This window comes from Malaclemys terrapin, chromosome 23 (genome assembly GCF_027887155.1).
Source record: "Malaclemys terrapin pileata isolate rMalTer1 chromosome 23, rMalTer1.hap1, whole genome shotgun sequence".
Lineage (NCBI taxonomy): Eukaryota > Metazoa > Chordata > Testudines > Emydidae > Malaclemys > Malaclemys terrapin.
This window is the reverse complement of record NC_071527.1, coordinates 8869716-8876111: the sequence shown is the minus strand read 5'-3', so window position 1 is coordinate 8876111 and position 6396 is coordinate 8869716.

Here is a 6396-nt window from a genome sequence, read left to right as displayed (position 1 = left end):
TGTTCGTGAAGACAGAGGCAAAAAATCATTGAGTACATTAGCTTTTTACACATCCTCTGTCACTAGGTTGCCTCCCTCATTCAGTAAGGGGCCCACACTTTCCTTGACTTTCTTTTGTTGCTAACGTACCTGAAGTAACCTTTCTTGTTACTCTTAACATCTCTTGCTAGCTGCAACTCCAAGTGTGATATGGCCTTTCTGATTTCACTCCTGCACGCCTGAGCAATATTTTTATACTCCTCCCTGGTCATTTGTCCAATCTTCCACTTCTTGTAAGTTGCTTTTTTGCGTTTAAGGTCAGCAAGGATTTTTCACTGTTCAGCGAAGCTGGTCACCTGCCATATTTACTGTCCTTTCTACACATTGGGATGGTGTTTTCCTGCAACCTCAATCAGGATCTTTAAAATACAGCCAGCTCTTCTGGATTCCTTTCCCCCTCATGTTATTCTCCTAAATGATCCTTCCCTGAGGGAGTCAAAGTCTGCTTTTCTGAAGTCCAGGGTTCGTATTCTGCTGCTCTCCTTTCGTTCTTGTGTCAGGATCCTGAACTCGACCATCTCATGGTCACTGCCTCCCAGTTTCCCATCCACTTTTGCTTCCCCTACTTATTCTTACCTGTTTGTGAGCAGCAGGTCTAGAAGCTCTGCCCCTAGTTGGTTCCTCCAGCACTTGCACCAGGAAATTGTCCCCTACACTTTCCAAAAACTTCCTGGATTGTCTTTGCACCGCTGTATTGCTCTCCCAGCAGATATCAGGGTGATTAAAGTCGCCCATGAGAACCAGGGCCTGCGATCTAGTAACGTCTGCTAGTTGCCGGAAGAAAACCTCGTCCACCTCATCCCCCTGGTCTGGTGGTCTATAGCAGACTCCCACCACAACATCACCCTTGTTGCCCACACTTCTAAACTTAATCCAGAGAGACTCAAGTTTTTCTGCAGTTTCATACTAGAGCTCTGAGCAGTCATACTCCTCTCTTACATACAATGCAACTCCCCCACCTTTTCTTACCTGCCTGTCCTTCCTGAAGAGTTTATATCCATCCATAACAGTACTCCAGTCATGTGAGTTATCTCACTAAGTCTCTGTTATTCCAATGACTTCATAGTTCCTTGACTGTGCCAGGACTTCCAGTTCTCCCAGCTTGTTTCCCAGTCTTCTTGCATTTGTGTATAGGCAGTTAAGATAACTCGCTGATTGTCCCTCTTTCTCAGTCTGAGACAGGAGTCCTCCCGACTTGCACTCTCCTGCTCGTGTTTCCTCCCGGTATCCCATTTCCCCTCTTACCGCAAGACTTTGGTCTCCTTCTCCCGTTGAACCTAGTTTAAAGCCCTCCTCACTAGGTTAGCCAGCCTGCTTGCGAAGATGCTCTTCCCTCCCTTCGTTAGGTGGAGCCCGTCTCTGCCTAGCACTCCTCTTTCTTGGAACATCATCCCGTGGTCGAAGAATCCAAAAGCCTTCTCTCCGATACCACCAGCATAGCCATTCGTTGACTTTCACAATTCGGTGGTCTCTACCCAGGCCTTTTCCTTGCACAGGGAGGATGGACGAGAACACCAATTGCACTTGAAACTCCTTTATCTTTCTTCCCAGAGCCACCGAGTCTTCAGTTATCCACTCAAGGTCATTCTTGGCAGTTTCATTGGTGCCCACGTGGAGAAGCAGGAAGGGGTAGCGATCCGAGGGCTTGATGAGTCTCGACAGTCTCTCCGTCACAAAACGAATCCTAGCTCCTGGCAAGCAGCAGACCTCTCAGTTTTCTCGGTCGGGGCGGCAGATAGATGACTCAGTCCCCCTGAGGAGGGAGTCCCCAACCACCAACACCCTCCTCCTTCTCTTGGGAGCGGTGGTCGTGGAACTCCCATCCCTAGGACAATGCATCTCATGCCTTCCAATCGGTGCAGTCTCCTTCTGCTCCCTTCCCTCAACTGTATCATCTACTCCACTCCCCACATTAGTACCTCTGGAGAGAACATGGAAACGGTTGCTCACCTGTACATTGCTGGTACATGGACGGTCCTCTTTCTTCTTCTGGAGGTCACATGCTGCCAATTTTCTTCACCATCCCTCAGTACCCTCTGCGTAACGTGCTCCGATTCTTCAGAACGTTTTGCCTGTAGAAACATATCCTGACGACTATCCAGGAAATCTTCATTTTCTCGTATGCAACGCAGGGTTGATACTTGTTTCTCCAGACCTCGAACCTTCTCTTCCAATATGGAGACCAGTTTGCCCTTTCTAAAGACAAAAGACAAAATGCTTCTGTCCTGTGGAAGAAAATGTTGTGCTAACTGTGCAACAGAGGCTTTGCCTCTAACCTGATATCATTAGCGTAGACTACAAATATGTCGTATATAGACTATAGAGAGAATTGTAATCACAAATGGCTCGCTAGACATAAGGCTAATTAACAATTTGCTGATGCATATATCTTTCCATAGAGATGATAGGCCTCCATTTCAAACATCATTGCAGTCTCTCCTGTTTTTGGTTTGTTCCCAGGTTATTAGTGAGTACTTTCCCTCAGAAAAGGCCACAGACTTTATTAACACCACAGTGGATGGCATGCTGTCTGCTAGACCCACCTGTGCCACAGCACCTGGACTGTGGATAAATATCATCCTGCCATGCTGGACCAGGTAAAACGGGAAACTGGAGAGGTTTTCTGCCTAAACTCTAGACTTTTAGAGCTTTGCCCTCAAGTGTAATGAACAAAAATCTTGCTTTTTCTCCCCCTCGGACATAGAGTCTATTCCATCTCTGTTGCTACCCTAAGATAGGCAATGGCAGAATCAATAGCAGTAGACAGAGATAAGCCAAGGGAAAAGGAAGATGGTGGGTTATTTATTTGTCTAGCTCGTTGCCACAGTATTCAGCCAAGAAAGGCTTGAAAAAACAGACTCTGGGGAAAATACAACAAGACAGAATGACTGGCACTTGGCGGCATCCAGTTCTTAGGAAGCCTATGGCTAAGGGCTACCTGGATAAAAATAGCACTGTGGTCATTCCCAGTCAGTCTGGAGCCTGGGATCTGAGACCCACTCTCTTGCCAGGTTTCAGAACCTGGGCTCCAGCCCAACCAGGAACAGCTACACTTTTACACTGCTATGGGATTTTTTTTGCTGTGTAGACGTACCCTTTAAGAATAGCAGGGAGAGAGAAAACTATAGTGTCTTTAGGATCCACTATTTATATGCCTTATTCTGGAGCCCAGTGCGTTAGGGCTAGATGAAAGAAGCACGCCACAAATCTTCTAACAAGGCTGGTGAAAGGCCTCAGGACAGGGAACCCTCGCAGCAGAATTGCCATCTTTGCACAGTGTTTTGAATATGTGAAGGTCTAGGAATGACTATGAGAGGTCGTCACCTGTTCATAGTCCCAGGCTTTTGCACACTGTGTTTAAAGCACTTGCATATTTTGTGCTTGTGGTTGTTTATGAAGTCTGCATTCTTCGAGGCAAATGTTCGGATTTGGCTGCTTAAATCACACATGCAAAATGTGGGCAAGCAAAGCCTTCTTTTGTGTATGCGAACTGGTTTATTTAATGCATAGCTGGGCACCACCACATTAAATTACCTGGTACGTATATGTGTGTGTCAGTGTTAATTTTTACAACCAAGTGTGGGCAAATTTTGTGGGTTAAAGTTACACAGACATATTTGAACATTTGTTTCTTGAAGTGAGGAATTTCTAAAAAAGCAGCAAATGGCTAAACGGCTAAATAGAGGTTTTTATTCTGTAGAGTGAATGGAGAGAAAGAAAAAGAGACATTTCTTTCTGGTTTTGTTCCTTCCAGGTGCCAGATATCATGTATAAAATATATAGCTGCATGCCTAATATCCAGGAGGGCAGCTTGAACCAGTTCCTGGTGAAGGCAGTGTGCAGTCTCGCTCACCATCACGTAGTGGCAGTGATCGCCAGCCTCCTCACAAAACGTCTGCCAATGGACAGGTATATACCGCTAACTATTGCATTGGTCTTGGTAAAACATGCATCCCACAGCTTTACTGGGAGATGTAGGGCTTTCTTTAAGCAGCAGAGTGTTTGGGATAATTCCTAAAGATTAATAGCCTGGGACTTTCTGCAGGAAGATCGAAGAACATGATAAGGTGGGGTGCGAAGAGAAATTAAGTGTCATTCTGTTTCCATTAATTAATAGCTGCTTTGACATCCTAAAGACTGGTATAAATGGAGTGCATTATTGGAAACATCTACCTATCTAGACACCTGAATTGACCTGACTCTGGAAATTAGCAGTGGCTGTTGGTTTCCTGGTACCATGATAGCTTCAAGTCCAATTATTCTGGCTAATTACAAAGAATAGGGCCAATATTTTCATCAGACCTCCCCTTGCTATCAGTGAGGGTGTGGCTGCTAGAATAGAGTTGCTGTCCTGTGTACTTAAAACTGGACTGGAAGCAGATCCATCATTTTATTTAAAGATCCCTAACTGAGTTATCAGTTATCAGTGCTGGAATCTGAGACCGTAAGAATGGCCATACTGGATCAGACCAAAGGTCCATCTAGCCCAGTATTCTGTCTTCCGACAGTGGCCAGTGCCACCTGCCCCAGAGGGAATGAACAAAACAGGTAAATGTCAAGTGATCCATCCCCTGTTGCCCAGTCCCAGCTTCTGGCAAACAGAGGGTAGGGACACCCTTTGTGAAGGGGACATAGGATTACCATGAATATTCGTTCTCATAGTTGTATATCCAGTTAGTAGGAATATTCCTTTACTTTCATTAACTTGCCTTCCAACCCCCAGATCTTTGGAGCCACATGTTCATGATTCCATATTAACTGGGAAGAGGGAAAACAGGAACTGAGGTTGGCGCTCTGTGTTCTGTCCTTCTGCAGTCTAGTATTAATGGTGAGGCTGCAGTACGACTAGGTCACTTAACCTAGCTCTGTAACTGGAAAGTCAATCTTTAAAAATGAGGAGCATTAAAGGAGGACAGTACTCCTAACTTTCTCATCACTGGCAAGGAGAAAATTTGGTCTTTACTTAAATATGACGCATTCAGTCTGAGCCACAAAAATGTCCAGGGGTCATATGTAACTTCTGTTAAATTCCAGTTACACCACTGAGCTGTGGAGCTCTCTGGGGGGGAGACCCCTTGCTTACCATTCAAGTCCTACAGGTCCTGAAAGGCAAGATGAAGACTCCAACCAGCCAAGAAAGCAGCATCACTTCAGAGACTGAAATCGACAGGGATTTTGCAGCTGCTGAACCTCTCGAAGTAAGTTAGATGACAGACATGTCTTTCAGGCTTTCCTCTGCCCTGTGACTATCCTGCTGATGGAAAGCTAGAAGTGTGGTATACTATTGCTGTGTGGGCACTTCTCCTCTGATGATCGGAATTTATATAATTCGAATTTGGGAAACAGATTGTATAAAGTCGAATGAATGCGGCCACAGTAAGCACATTAATTCGGCGGTGTGCGTCCATGTTCCGGGGCTAGCGTCGATTTCTGGAGCGTTGCACTGTGGGTAGCTATCCCATAGCTATCCCATAGTTCCCGCAGTCTCCCGCGCCCATTGGAATTCTGGGTTGAGATCCCAGTGCCTGATGGGACAAAAAGCATTGTTGCAGGTGGTTCTGGGTACAGCCTCACACCCTCCCTCCCTGCCGGCATGAAAGTAACGGCAGGCAGACAACCTTTTCCGGCCTTTTTCCCTGGGTGAACACTGCAGACTCCATACCATGGCAAGCATGGAGCCCGATCAGCTCAAGACAGCAGTTATGAACATTGTAAACACCTCGCGCGTTCTCGTGGAGTTTCTGCTGAGCCAGGACCAGAAATAAGAGGCGACAAGCATGATGAGGACATGGACCCGGAAACGGACACAGAATTCTGTCAAACCGTAGGCCCCGGTGCTTTGGAGATCATGTTGTTAATGGGACAGGTTCTAGCCATGGAACGCCGATTCTGGGCAAGGAAAACAAGCACAGACTGGTGGGACCGCATAGTGTTGCAGGTGTGGGATGATTCCCAGTGGCTGCAGAACTTTCCATTGCGTAAGGGCAATTTCATGGAATTTTGTGACTTCTTGTTCCCTGCCCTGAAATGCCAGACTACCAAGATGAGAGCAGCCCTCACAGTTGAGAAGCGCGTGATGATAGGCCTGTAGAAGCTTGCAATGCCAGACAGCTACCGGTCAGTCGGAAATCAATTTGGAGTGCGCAAATCTACTGTGGGGGCTGCTGTGATGCAAGTAGCCAAAGCAATCACTCAGGTGCTGCTACGAAAGGTAGTGACTCTGGGAAATGTGCAGGTCATAGTGGATGGCTTTGCTGCAATGGGATTCCCTAACTGTGGTGGGGCGATAGGTGGAACCCATATCCCTATCTTGGCACCGGAGCACCAGGGTACCCAATACATAAACCGCAAGGGGTA